Source organism: Chionomys nivalis, chromosome 14 (assembly GCF_950005125.1).
Source record: "Chionomys nivalis chromosome 14, mChiNiv1.1, whole genome shotgun sequence".
NCBI lineage: Eukaryota > Metazoa > Chordata > Mammalia > Rodentia > Cricetidae > Chionomys > Chionomys nivalis.
This window is the reverse complement of record NC_080099.1, coordinates 44,638,109-44,650,244: the sequence shown is the minus strand read 5'-3', so window position 1 is coordinate 44,650,244 and position 12,136 is coordinate 44,638,109. Positions and strand designations below refer to the sequence as shown.

Here is a 12,136-nt window from a genome sequence, read left to right as displayed (position 1 = left end):
CAGCCTGTGCTACAGGAACTTCTCTCAAAAATAATAGCAGTTGAGGTTGGAGGGATGGCTCAGCGGTTAAGAGCACTAGCTGCCCTTCCAGAGGTCCTGAGTTCAATTCCCAGCAACCACATGAAGGCTCATAGTCATCAATAACGGGATCTGATCCCCCTTTTATCTGATTCTGTCTTCTCCATGCAGGCATCCATGCAAATAGAGCACTCATATACATAAAATACATAAATATTTTTATTGTTGTTTGGCTTTTTTATTTATTTTTTAATCCCATTTTAATTGTTTGGATAGGAATGTGCTATATTTTTCTTCTCCCTCTCCCCTTCACCTTGGCCCCTGTCCTCCACATTTCCAATTTTCTCAGATCTTTTCTTTTTTCCCCTTTCTAGGCAGATTCATGCATGCCTCTTAGGGTCCTCTTTGTCACACAGGTTCTCTGGGGTTGTGGCCTGTAGGCTGGTTGTCCATTGCTTTGTGTCTATTATCTACTTATTGAGTGAGTACGTATTATATTTGTCTTTCTGGGTTTGGGTTACCTCACTCAGGATGGCTTTTTCTAGTTCCGTCCATTTGCCGGCAAATTTCAAGTAAATAAATCTGAAAAGAAATAATAGCAGCAAAGACAAAAGCAGGATTGCCTACTCACCTGAGATGAGAACTCTGCGCTCAGCTCCATAAGCAGCTGTAGAACCTCTTTTCAAAGCTGTAGGGTCTCCTTACACTCCTGAAAATGTGCAGAGAATTCTGCCTCATGCCAAACCATCACCAGCATGTCCTGCTGCCAAACCATTACATGGTACCCATTCTAGAAAATATATACAGTGCTATCTCATTGTGTTTTCAATTAGTGTTTCCTTATTCTTTTTTAAAAATTATTTATTTATTTGGCATGCATTGGTGTTTTGCTTCTATGTATGTCTGTGTGAGGGTGTTGGATCCACTGGAAGTGGATTACTAACACTTGTTATCTGCCATGAGGGTGCTGGGAATTGAACCTGGGTCCTCTAGAAGAGCAGTCAGTTCCCTTAACCTCTGACCCCCCAGGGTTTCCTTATTGATTAAAGATAAGTACATTTTCCTGTTACATTTTCTTGAGCTATTAGCTCAAATTTTTCATTGCCCTTTAATTTAGTTGATTGTCTTCTTAAAATTGATTTATGAAAGTATTTTTTGTTTGTTTTTGAGGTTTGGGGAGTTTTTTGAAACAGGGTTTCTATGTGTACCAGCAATCCTGACTGTCCTGGAACAGCTCTGTAGATCAGGCTGGACTTGAACTCACAGAGAACCACCTGCCTCTGCCTCTCCAGAGCTGGTATTAAAGGCGTGTGCCACCAGTGCCAGGCGAATATGAAAGTTTTTAAAAATGTATCCCATGTGTGGCTTCACTTGTTCATACACATCTTCTCCCAGTTGAGACTTGTGTTTTCATTCCCTTAGTAGTACTCAGAAGAGAAGCTGCTCAGAGAGTTTTTATAAAGTCCCAACCTATTGAACCATTCATTTATGAATAAAATAAGAGCTGGGAATGAAACCCAGGGCCTCATTCATGACGGAGAAGTATCCAACCCCCGAGCTACACTCCCAGACCCTTTGGCTTGCACTTCTCATGTCCTATTTAAGAAGTCTATGCATACTGAAAATACAATTTTCATCTAGATACTCTTCTAGGAGCTTTGCAATTTTACTGTTTATGATATGGTATCTAAACAGTTTTGAGTTGATGTTTATGTTAGGTATGAACTAAGAATGAAAGTTCATTTTTCTGAAGGAAAAAACCCACATAAAAAATAGAACATGACTTTTGGAGAGTATGAGGGGGACAGGAGGCAAGTATGAGAGGAGTTAGGGTGAATATGATAAAAAAAATACATCATATGCATATATAAAATTCTAAAAGAATTAAAAATTTATACATTTTAAAGGAGAAATGTAATTAATTTTTTTTACAAACCTTGTGTCTTAGTTTATTTTTTGTTGTGATAAAGCACTGACCAAAACTAACTTGGGGATGAAAGAATTTGTTTCTGCTTATAGGTTACGGTTCATCATTGAGGGAGGCCAAGACAGGGACTGGAGTAGAAGCCATAGAGGGTGTGGCTAACTGGCTTGCTCTTCATGCCTTGCTCAGCTTGTGTTTTATAAACCCGGGATCTGCCCAGGGCTGGTACCACCCATGATGAGCTGGCCCTCCCAAATGTCTCTATACAATAACCTGATTGGGGCATGTCCTCAATTAAAGTTCCCTCTTCCCAGATGTCTGTAGGTTTGTGACAAGTTGACAAAAATCAGCAGCATGCTTTGGAACCTGGACTCTTAATAAAGTACAGAATTGTTCTAGTGGTGTTCTTGTTAGATGTGGTGGTCTGAGTGAGAATGGCCCTCAGACTACTTGGTCCCTGGTTAGTGGAACTGTTTGGGAAGGATTAGGAGGTGTGGCCTTATTGGAGGAGGTGTGTTCAAACCCCATACCAAGCCAGGTCTCTCTCTCCCTGCCTGTGGCTGGGATGTAAAGCTCTCAACCATTGCTCCAGTGCCATCCATGCCTGTCTGCTTTCCACCATGGTGAAAATGGACTGCTCTCTAATCTGTAAGCAAGCAAGCCCCCAATTAAACACTTTTTAAAAATAAGAGCTACCTTGGCCATGGGACCTCTTCACAGGAATAGAACTGTGACTAAGGCAGTAGGTTTCTGGGTGGTTTGAAAGAAAATGGCCCCCAAAGGGAGGGCACTATTAAGAGTTATGGTCTTGTGGAGTAGGTATGGCCTTGCTGGAGGAAATGTGTCACTGTGGAGACAGGATTCGAGGTCTCACCCCTGTACCTACACATGCACACACATACACAAACATACATACATACATATATGCACATCACACACATAAAAATAGAAAAAAATATAATTAAAAAATCTTGATGGCAGCTGATTAATGATGGGTAAGAGCACTTATTGCTCTTATAGATACCTGAATCCAGTTCCCAGAACCCACATGTTGGCTCACATCCATCTGTAACTCCTGTCCCCAGGAGTCTGGTGCCCTTCACTGGCCTCTGCAGGCACCAGGAATGCATACATGCAGGTAAAAACTCATACACATAAAATAAAAATAAATTTTATCTAATTTGAAAAATTTACAAAACATTTATCTGACAAAGAACGTATCTCTGGCATATCCAAAAACCTCTAAAATTTCAAAACTTTTAATAATTTCTAAAATTCAATTAGAAATAAAGGGATATGTTGAAAGTACATTTTGTGTGCATGTGTGCATGGAAAGTCATATTAAAACCCTTTTGTTTTGTCTTTCCAATAAAAAAATACAATTAGAAAATGGTTAAAAGTCAAACTTCTCTGGAGAAAATATGTGAATGACAAACCTTGTACTCAGTCCCTAGCCCATTGTAGATATGCAAATTAAAACTACAATGAGAACTCACAGGGCTATTTAAAACCTGTGGACAATTTCAAATGCTGAAGAGAATGTGGAAAGACAGGATCTGTCGAACATTGCTGATGGGACTCCAAAATGGTACAGCTCTCTGGAAAAGTCTAGGGATTCCTATAAGACTATAAATGTGTGTGTGTGTGTGTGTGTGTGTGTGTGTGTGTGTGTGGCGCATGTGTGTGTGCATGCGTATGTGATCCATAGCTTAACTTTTATTCTTTATCCAAGACTTTTGCAGAATTGTTTTTAATCTGAATGAAGTCCAGTTGAGGACATGTTTCTCTCATGAATCTATTTCTCATGCTTTGGTGAGAACTGCTGAAATGTCTCAAGTCCTAAAGATTTTTCTTCTATATTTCCTTCTAAAAGTTCCATCATCTTAATGACTTTCTAAATTTCATTGCTGTAGACGGGAGTTCTGTCCTGCCTGACCCCACAGTCGTTCAGTCCCAAAGAAACAAAGAGAGGCTTATATTAGTTATAAACTGTTTGGCCTGTTAGCTCAGGCTTATTATTAGCTAGATTTTACAATTTAAATTAACCCATAATTCTTGTCTGTGTTTAACCATGTGGCTTAGTACCTTTTCTTAGTGAGTTATTCTCATTTTACTTCCTGTGTCTGACTGGTGACTGACTCTCTGCCTTTCCTCTTCCCAGAATTCTTTTAGTCTGGTTGCCCCACCTATACTTCCTTCCTGCTAATGGCCAATCAGCATTTTATTAAACCTTTATGAGTGATAGATCTTTACAGTTCACAAGAGCATTATCCCACAGCACATTGCCATGTGTTGTAATGACTCTCTTTTCATCTCCGATTTTAATAATTTGAGAAATCTCTTTCTTTTGGTTAGTTTGGCTAAGGATTTGTTTATCTTGTTTATCTTTTCAAAGAACCAGTTCTTTGTTTCATTAATTCTTTGTGTTCTGTCCATTTCATTTCTGTCATTTCTGTTCTGACTATAATTATTTCTTTCTATGTCCAGTAGTTTGGGGTTTGGGTTGTTCTTATTTTTCCAAGGTCCTAAAGTGTCTCATTAAATTGCTTCTTTGAATGTTCTCTGTTTTTTTAAAGATTGATTTTTAATTGTATTTTTAATTATATGTAGGTATGTGTGCCTCTGCGTGTGCAGAGAACTGATGCTTCAGATCCCCTGGAGCAAGAGTTAAAGATGGTTGTGAGCTGCCTGACATGGGGGCTTGGTCAAGTCCCCCAAAAGAGCAGCAACCGCTCTTAACTGCTGAGCCATCTTTCCTGCCCCTATTTGACTATTTAATGCAGGCAGTTCCTTCTTAGGACTCCTTTCTGTAGCACAAATAATAAAAAGCCCAGAGACAGATATTGGGGTTAAGCTGAAAAACAGAAAAGCAAAGCAGCCAAGTCACTAGAGAGGTCTTTCACCTCTCCCAAATCTTCAGACTGAAAGGGCGAGATCCCGTCTTCACGAACCCTCAGACTCCACATTCCACTGAGTTCCTGTCTCTCCCCTTTGTATTTCTCTCTCTGCCCAACCATATCACTTCTGTCTTTACCTACCTAGTGCTAGGATTAAAGGTGTATGACTCCCAAACAGTGGGATTAAAGGTGTCAGCCACCACCACCTGGATCTGTGTGTGTTCGCTTAGCCCAGGTTAGCCTTGAGCTCACAAAGATCCACCCTCCTCTGTCTCCCAAGTCCTGGAATTAAAGGTGTGTGCCACCACTCCCTGACCGCTAGTGACTTAGCTTTGCATTCTGATCTTCAGGCAAGCTTTATCTATTAAAATACAAGTAAAATATCACTACACCTTTCACTGTATTACATAGGTTTTGATATGTTTTGTGTTTCCTTTTCATTAAGTTCTAGGACTGTTTGTTTGTTTGTTTGTTTATTTGTTTGTTTGTTTGAGACCAAGTCTAACCTAGCCCAGGCTAATTCTAGGAAAGGTTTCTTGCTTGGTTTCGTCAATGGCCTCATTGTCATTCACTTGCGTGTTGTTTGATCTCTATGAGTTTGTGCAGGTTCTATTGTTTCTCTTGGTGCTGATTTTGGAGGGCAGGTTTTAATTTTTATCTCTTTTATTAATATGTTTCTGTGTGTGCTGCATGTGCATATATATTTGCAGATGCCTACAGATGCCAGAAGAGAAGGTTGGATCCCCTAATGCTTGATAGCAGGTGATACTGAGCACACACACCCCCCCCCCCCGTGTGGGTACTGAGGATCAAACTCAAGTCCTCTACAAGAGTAATAAATGCTTCTAATTGCTGAGTCATCTCTCCAGTCCCTTGATTTCTAGTTTGATCCACTGTGGTCATATAGAATACAAGAATGTATTCAATTTCTTTTTATTTGCTAAAATCTCCTTTATATCCTAGTATATGATCCATTTTAGAGAAAAATTACATGGGCACTTAAGAAGGTCTATTATGCAGTGTTTGGGCAGAACACTCTGTGGATGGCTATTAGGTTCTTGATCTGATGGCGTCTGCTGTGGTTTGAATAGGAATGTCCCCCATAGACTCACATGTTTGAATGTTTGGCCATAGGGAGAAGAACCACTAGGAGGTGTGGCCTTGTTGGAGTAGGTGTGGTCCTGTAGGAGGAAGTGTGTCAGTGTGGAGGTGGGCTTTGAGGTCTTTTAAGCTCAACTCTGGCCAGCACAGTTTGCTTCTGCTGCCTGCGGATCAAGATGTAGAACTCCTTCTCCAGCACCCTGTCTGCCTGCAGGATACCATGTCCTGGCATGGTAATAATGAACTAAACCTCTGAAACTGTAAGGCAGCTTCAATTAAATGTTTTCCTTTAATAAGAGATGCCGTGGTCATAGTGTCTCTTCACAGCTGTAAAAAACCCTAAGACATCATCTAATTGAGATGCTCCTCTGTTTTTGTCAGGGTGACCTGTCTGTTGGTGAGAGTTGAGTACTGAAGTCACACACTATTGTGTTGGGGTTAATCTGTAACTTTACGATTAGTAGTACTCATTTTAGGAAATTGGGTATATTTGTATTGAGGGTGTCTGTCTAAAATGTAATGTCCTCTTGGTTGGTTGTTTCCTTGACCCATGTGAAATGAACTCTATTTCTCCTGACTGGCTTTGGTTTGAAATCTGTTTTGTCAGATATAAAAACAGTAGCATCTGCTTGTTTCCTAATTCCACTTTCTTGAAACACCTTTCCCATCCTCTCACCCTATGGTAGTATCTATCTTTGATGATGAGGTGTGTTTCTCAGAGGTGACAAACAGATGATTCCCTTTTTATAATCCAGTCTATTAGCTTGTGCTTTTTCATTGGTCAACTGAGATCATTAATAGTCAAAGTTACCAAAAGGTGTGTACCACTTCCTGTTGTTTGTTTTTCCATTCTTCCATTGCTTACTGTTCTAGAGTGGTCTGTTCTTTCCTGTGGCCTCATGGATATGTTTAGCTTTTTCCTTCAAAGAATTCTTCCAAGTATCTTCTGTAGAGCTGACTTTAGTAGTCAAGAATTTCTTTAGCTTTGTTTTTTGTGTCATGGAAAATTTTTCTTTCTCTTACAATTATGACAGATAGTTTTGCTTGGCATAATAATCTGTGCTGTGGCCGGGCGGTGGTGGCGCATGCCTTTAATCCCAGCACTCGGAAGGCAGAGGCAGGCGGATCTCTGTGAGTTCGAGGCCAGCCTGGTCTACAAGAGCTAGTTCCAGGACAGGAACCAAAAGCTATGGAGAAACCCTGTCTCGAAAATCAAAAAATAAATAAATAAATAAATAAATAAATAAATAAATAAATAAATAAAAATAGTCTGTGCTGTGGCCGTTGTTGACATAAAACCCATTTCAAGGCTTCCTAGATGCTGGCTTCAGCGTTGGCTCAGGCTCAGGTTCTGACCAGCAGGTGGATAGTACGCAAGTGGCCCTGAATAGCTTGAGCTATCTTTGTATTACACTTACGCAGGGTTTTTCTTTCCGGAATTACTTGAACATCTTTATTATTGGCTCCTATTCTTTTACTTTTAAGCAATATATCATATTTTAAGGAATACACTGTAATCATTATGAAAGCCCCAATTGTTCCTCTTTATGGTCCCCCAAATATACTTTCCCACCCCCTAAAAAACTTTATTCTAGACAGAATTCAGCATTTTTGCAGGCTTAACTAAATATCAAGCCAGACACATCCTGTTCTCACAGCAGTTATGTCAGCTGGCAGCTACTTGAAGTTACAAAGTTAAAATGTAACAGACATGGGTACAATGATTTAAGGGCAACAATATTCAAACCCAAACAGTTCTTTCATGTCTTCAAGATATCCTTTTATACAGTTCCCTTTTCTACAAGATGGTCCCATGTCTCAATCTTTCTGTAAAAGGCAGACCTTAATAAGACTCTCTTTTCCATCTCACTATTCCATACTTCTTCCACCAATATAAGCTGCTGTGTATAAAGATGGATCTATCCATCCCATATTTTGCTTTGCATCTTTCTTCTTGGAGCATCCCAGATACTACCATTGATTCTATATGCTTGGCATCCAGGGGACTTAGTCTCAACAGTTGGCATTATGTGCATTCCTGAGACTTTCCCCCTCTCTGTGTCTGCATGCCTTACTCCCCTTTCCAGAACTGTGAGGCGTGGCTAAGGTGCCAAGTGTTGTTTCTCCTATGAGCCTAACCACCTAAGTCAGAACAGCTCCCAGGATTAGGAGTTGTAGTTAGTAATTCCAGATAAGAGATTTGAGAAGCATTAACCCCCTGCTGAATCTTAGGGGAAAGTCTTTGAGAAAGAACAGAATTTCCAGGGAAATTACAGCTGTTGCAAGTGTGACTGACAAAGTAGAACTAAAATCCGCCCGAAGAATCACCAATATAATCTTAGAAAAAGGAGCCTGCAAGATGCACAAATTCTGCAAATTTCTACACTGTCCCATGGACCACTGGTCCTTGCCAAGTGAGAGTTGATTCCAAGGGTGCCTTGTCCCAAGGAAACCTATTGGTGATCCAAGATTCAGCCTTACGGCTCCCAACATCTGGGCTTTTTAAGTTTCTGTTGAGAAATCTGCTGTGAGTCTGTTGGGTCTGTCTTTATGTGTGACTTGGTGTTTCTCCCTTGGAGCATCCCATATGCTTTCTTTGCTCTGTATATTTAACATCTGAACTGTATTGTAATAAAGGGATGTTCTTTTCTATCGTGTCTGTTTCACGTTTTAAAGTCTCCTGCACCAGAATGCTCATCTTTCCCCCTAGATTTGGAAGATGTTTCTACTCTGATTTTATTTAAAATATTTCCCCCATGTCTTTAACAAGAAATTCTTCTCCTTCTTCTTTGCCTACAATCCCTAGATTTGGCCTTTTCATTCTATCCCCATAGCTCAGTGCCTCACTTAAACTATCATTTTATGTTTGTCAGTGTCTGAATTCGAAATCTTGCATCTTGTCTTCAAGCCCCCACGTTCTCCCTCTCTCCATCTTTTCAATTGGTGAGGCTTTCCATGGAACTTTTTGACTTATTGAATTTTTCATCTCTGCTATTTCAGTTTGGTTTTTATTCAGTATTTCTCTTTATTAAATTCCAGTTTCTTGTCCTGTAATGACTTCCTTATTTCATCCAGCTATTCGTTGGTGTTCTCTTGGAATTTGTGCAGGGGTTTATTTTTGTTCTCTTTCTGCATGCTTGCAATCATTCCTCTGAATTCTTCGTCTGAGATTTCATTTAATTCACTATCATTGAAAGCCATTATTGTGGGGTTGGTACTCTTTGGAGAGGTCATGTTACCTTGGTCTTTCTTGTTTTTGGTATTTCTGTTTTAGGGCTTAAACATTACCATTCTTATTCTTTTACTGGAAGTGTTTTTAATGTTCAAGAGGGACTAGGTTGTGGTGGATTGAGATCACATGGTTATCAGTGTTCGGGGCACCAGACTTGATCCCCAGTACTCTCCTGAGAGTAGAATACCCTCTGCAAAGGCAGTTGCTCTCAAAAGACCCACCCACTGTGAATATACAGTAGTGGGCATTTTTAAAAAAAAATCACTTCTGAGCCAGAAAAATTGCTCAGTGGGTAAATGTAACTGCCAGCAAGCTTGATAACCTGAGTTCAATCCCTGGGACACACATGGTGGAGGAGAAAACTGATTCCTGCAAGTTGTTACACTTACACACACTCACAAATGCACACAAGTGCACACAATACATCAGTGTAAAAAATTCACCAATTATTTCTTAAGGGCCAGTTATTTTCAGGAGGAAAGTGATAGAACTGTATTTATCAGTGGAAAGGGGGAAAGCAGGGCAGGACTAGTGACTTGCATTGGAGTGATAGAGAAGATGATGGAAATTAAATACATAAGCGTAACAAGTCATTTTTTGTCCCTACGGTCAGCTCCCAAATAATGACATGGGAACTTCTTATTAATTATAAAAGCTCAGTCAAAATCTTGTCCTACTATCTCTTCTAACTTAAATAACCCCGCTTTTGCTAATTTTATAGTTGGGGGTCACCACAATATGCTGGAATAAAGGGTTGCAGCTCTAGGAAAGTTGTGAAGCACTGCCTTAGGAGGAGGAGACAGAAGAGACCCATAAACAAGATTAAGATAAGATAGATGCTGAGTGTGGTGGTGCACACCTTTAATCCCAGAATTTGGGAGGCAGAAGCAGGCTGATCTCTGTGAGTTCCAGGCCTGTCAGGGCTGCATAGTGAGATTTTGTCTTAAAAGAGAAACAGAAAGGGGGTGGGAGCAAAAACAGCAGGGCAGAGTGGTAGTGCCTTTAATCCCAGCACTCAAGGCAGAGGCAGGCAGAGAGAGTTCCGGGACAGCCAGAGCTACAAAGCAGGAGCAGGAAGGACTGGCCTACTCAGTCAGCACTGGGTATTAAATAAAGGAAGAACAAATATGAAGAGACAGGGGCAAAATGGGGGGACAGAGTATGAATACAGCTTGGCCTCTTGATAGATCCAGTCTCCAGTCTTCCCTGGCTCCCAGACACTTTGCATCCCTAGGCTTCCTTTCAGAGATCAGTGCTGAATGCTGGTCACACATCGGGGTGATCTCAGGGTGGAGGTGGCAATGCTGTTCTCATCTCCAGACTCTCCTTTGGGAGACTGTGACAGATGCTGGTCTGGGTGACATATATCGTTTGGACTTAGTCCCTTACTCTTCATTAAGAAGGAGTGAGCCGGGCGGTGGTGGCGCACGCCTTTAATCCCAGCACTCGGGAGGCAGAGGCAGGAGGATCTCTGTGAGTTCGAGACCAGCCTGGTCTACAAGAGCTAGTTCCAGGACAGGCTCCAAAACCACAGAGAAACCCTGTCTCGAAAAACCAAAAAAAAAAAAAAAAAAAAAAAAAAAAAAAAAAAGAAGGAGTGAGATTTGCTTTGAGAAGCAATTTTTCTTTTCTGATAGTGTTTATGTTTACAAAGTTTCTTAGGATTAGCCTATGGTAGCTTTAGCCTTGAGCTAACTTAACCCTACCATTAAGTTTCACCTTTTTTTACTGATCTAAATGTTGAGCAGGAACTCTGTTCTACCTAGATAGAAGCCCCCAAGTTCATTCCAAGCCCCTAAGATCTCCAAGGAGTCTTATTTATATCTCTGTGTTCACTCATGTCCAGCTCTAGTGGAATATTAATTTCTGCATGCTCAAAGACTCAAGGCAGTCATTATCCAGAGCTTTTGATTCTTTTTTAGCCATTTTAAAGTGTGTATGTATGCGTGTGTATGCATGTGTGTGTGTGCATGCGTGTGTGTGTGTGTGTGTGTGTGGTGTATATATGAAGTTCAGAGGGCAACCTGCCAAAGTTGGCTTTTTCCTTGCCTAGTCATTTTTCCATTTCTTTTCATCCTTCTTGTTGTTGTTGTTTATAAAGATACAGTTTGTTCCACATGGATCTTCAATTTTTTTTTTTTTTTTTTTTTTTTGGTTTTTCGAGACAGGGTTTCTCTGTGGCTTTGGAGCCTGTCCTGGAACTAGCTCTTGTAGACCAGGCTGGTCTCGAACTCACAGAGATCCGCCTACCTCTGCCTCCCAAGTGCTGGGATTAAAGGCGTGCGCCACCACCGCCCGGCATGGATCTTCAATTTTAAAATAGTTTCACAAATCCCATTGTATATGTACATATTTTAGTCTGCTCAGCATTTGGGTAGTTTCCAATATGTTGCCACTGAAAATAATTCTGAGCCAGGTGTAGCACTTGGGAGGCAGAATAACCCGATATAAATATATGTATGTATTTTTAAGAATTTATTTTTTAAAGATTTTTAAATTGTATTTATTTTGAGGCAGGGTCTCACTATGTAACCCTGGCTGTCCTGGAACTCACTATATAAACCAGGCTGGCCTCAGACTCACAAAAATCTGCCTACTTCTGCCACCAGAGTGTGAGATTAAAGACATGCACCACCGTGACTTTAATCCCAGTACTTAGGAGACTGGAAAAAAAACAGAACTCCAGTTATATAGTGAGTTCCAGACCAACCTGGGCCACATGAGACCTGTTTCAAAACAAGCAAGCAAGCAAAGACAAAACATTGACTTCTAAAACCATTATTTGTTGTTCCAATATATTTTTAGATATTTTAAATTGTATGTGTGTGTCTTGTATGTGTAAGTGCACATGAGTACAGGCGCTCACGGGGGCCAGAGAAGCTCATTGTAGGTGGTATGAGTCCCCATGTGGGTGCTGGGATCTGAGCTCTGGTCCTGTGTCAGAGCAGAGCATGCTCCTGACCA

The 12,136-nt window shown here is 40.6% G+C and overlaps 1 protein-coding gene across 19 annotated transcripts in view; it reads left to right on the top strand.

Annotated features, from left to right (window-relative positions):
- The window catches only part of LOC130886493 (protocadherin gamma-C4), a 186,443-nt gene that overhangs the window by 131,619 nt on the left and 42,688 nt on the right, over positions 1 to 12,136 (top strand). The window lies entirely within an intron of this gene.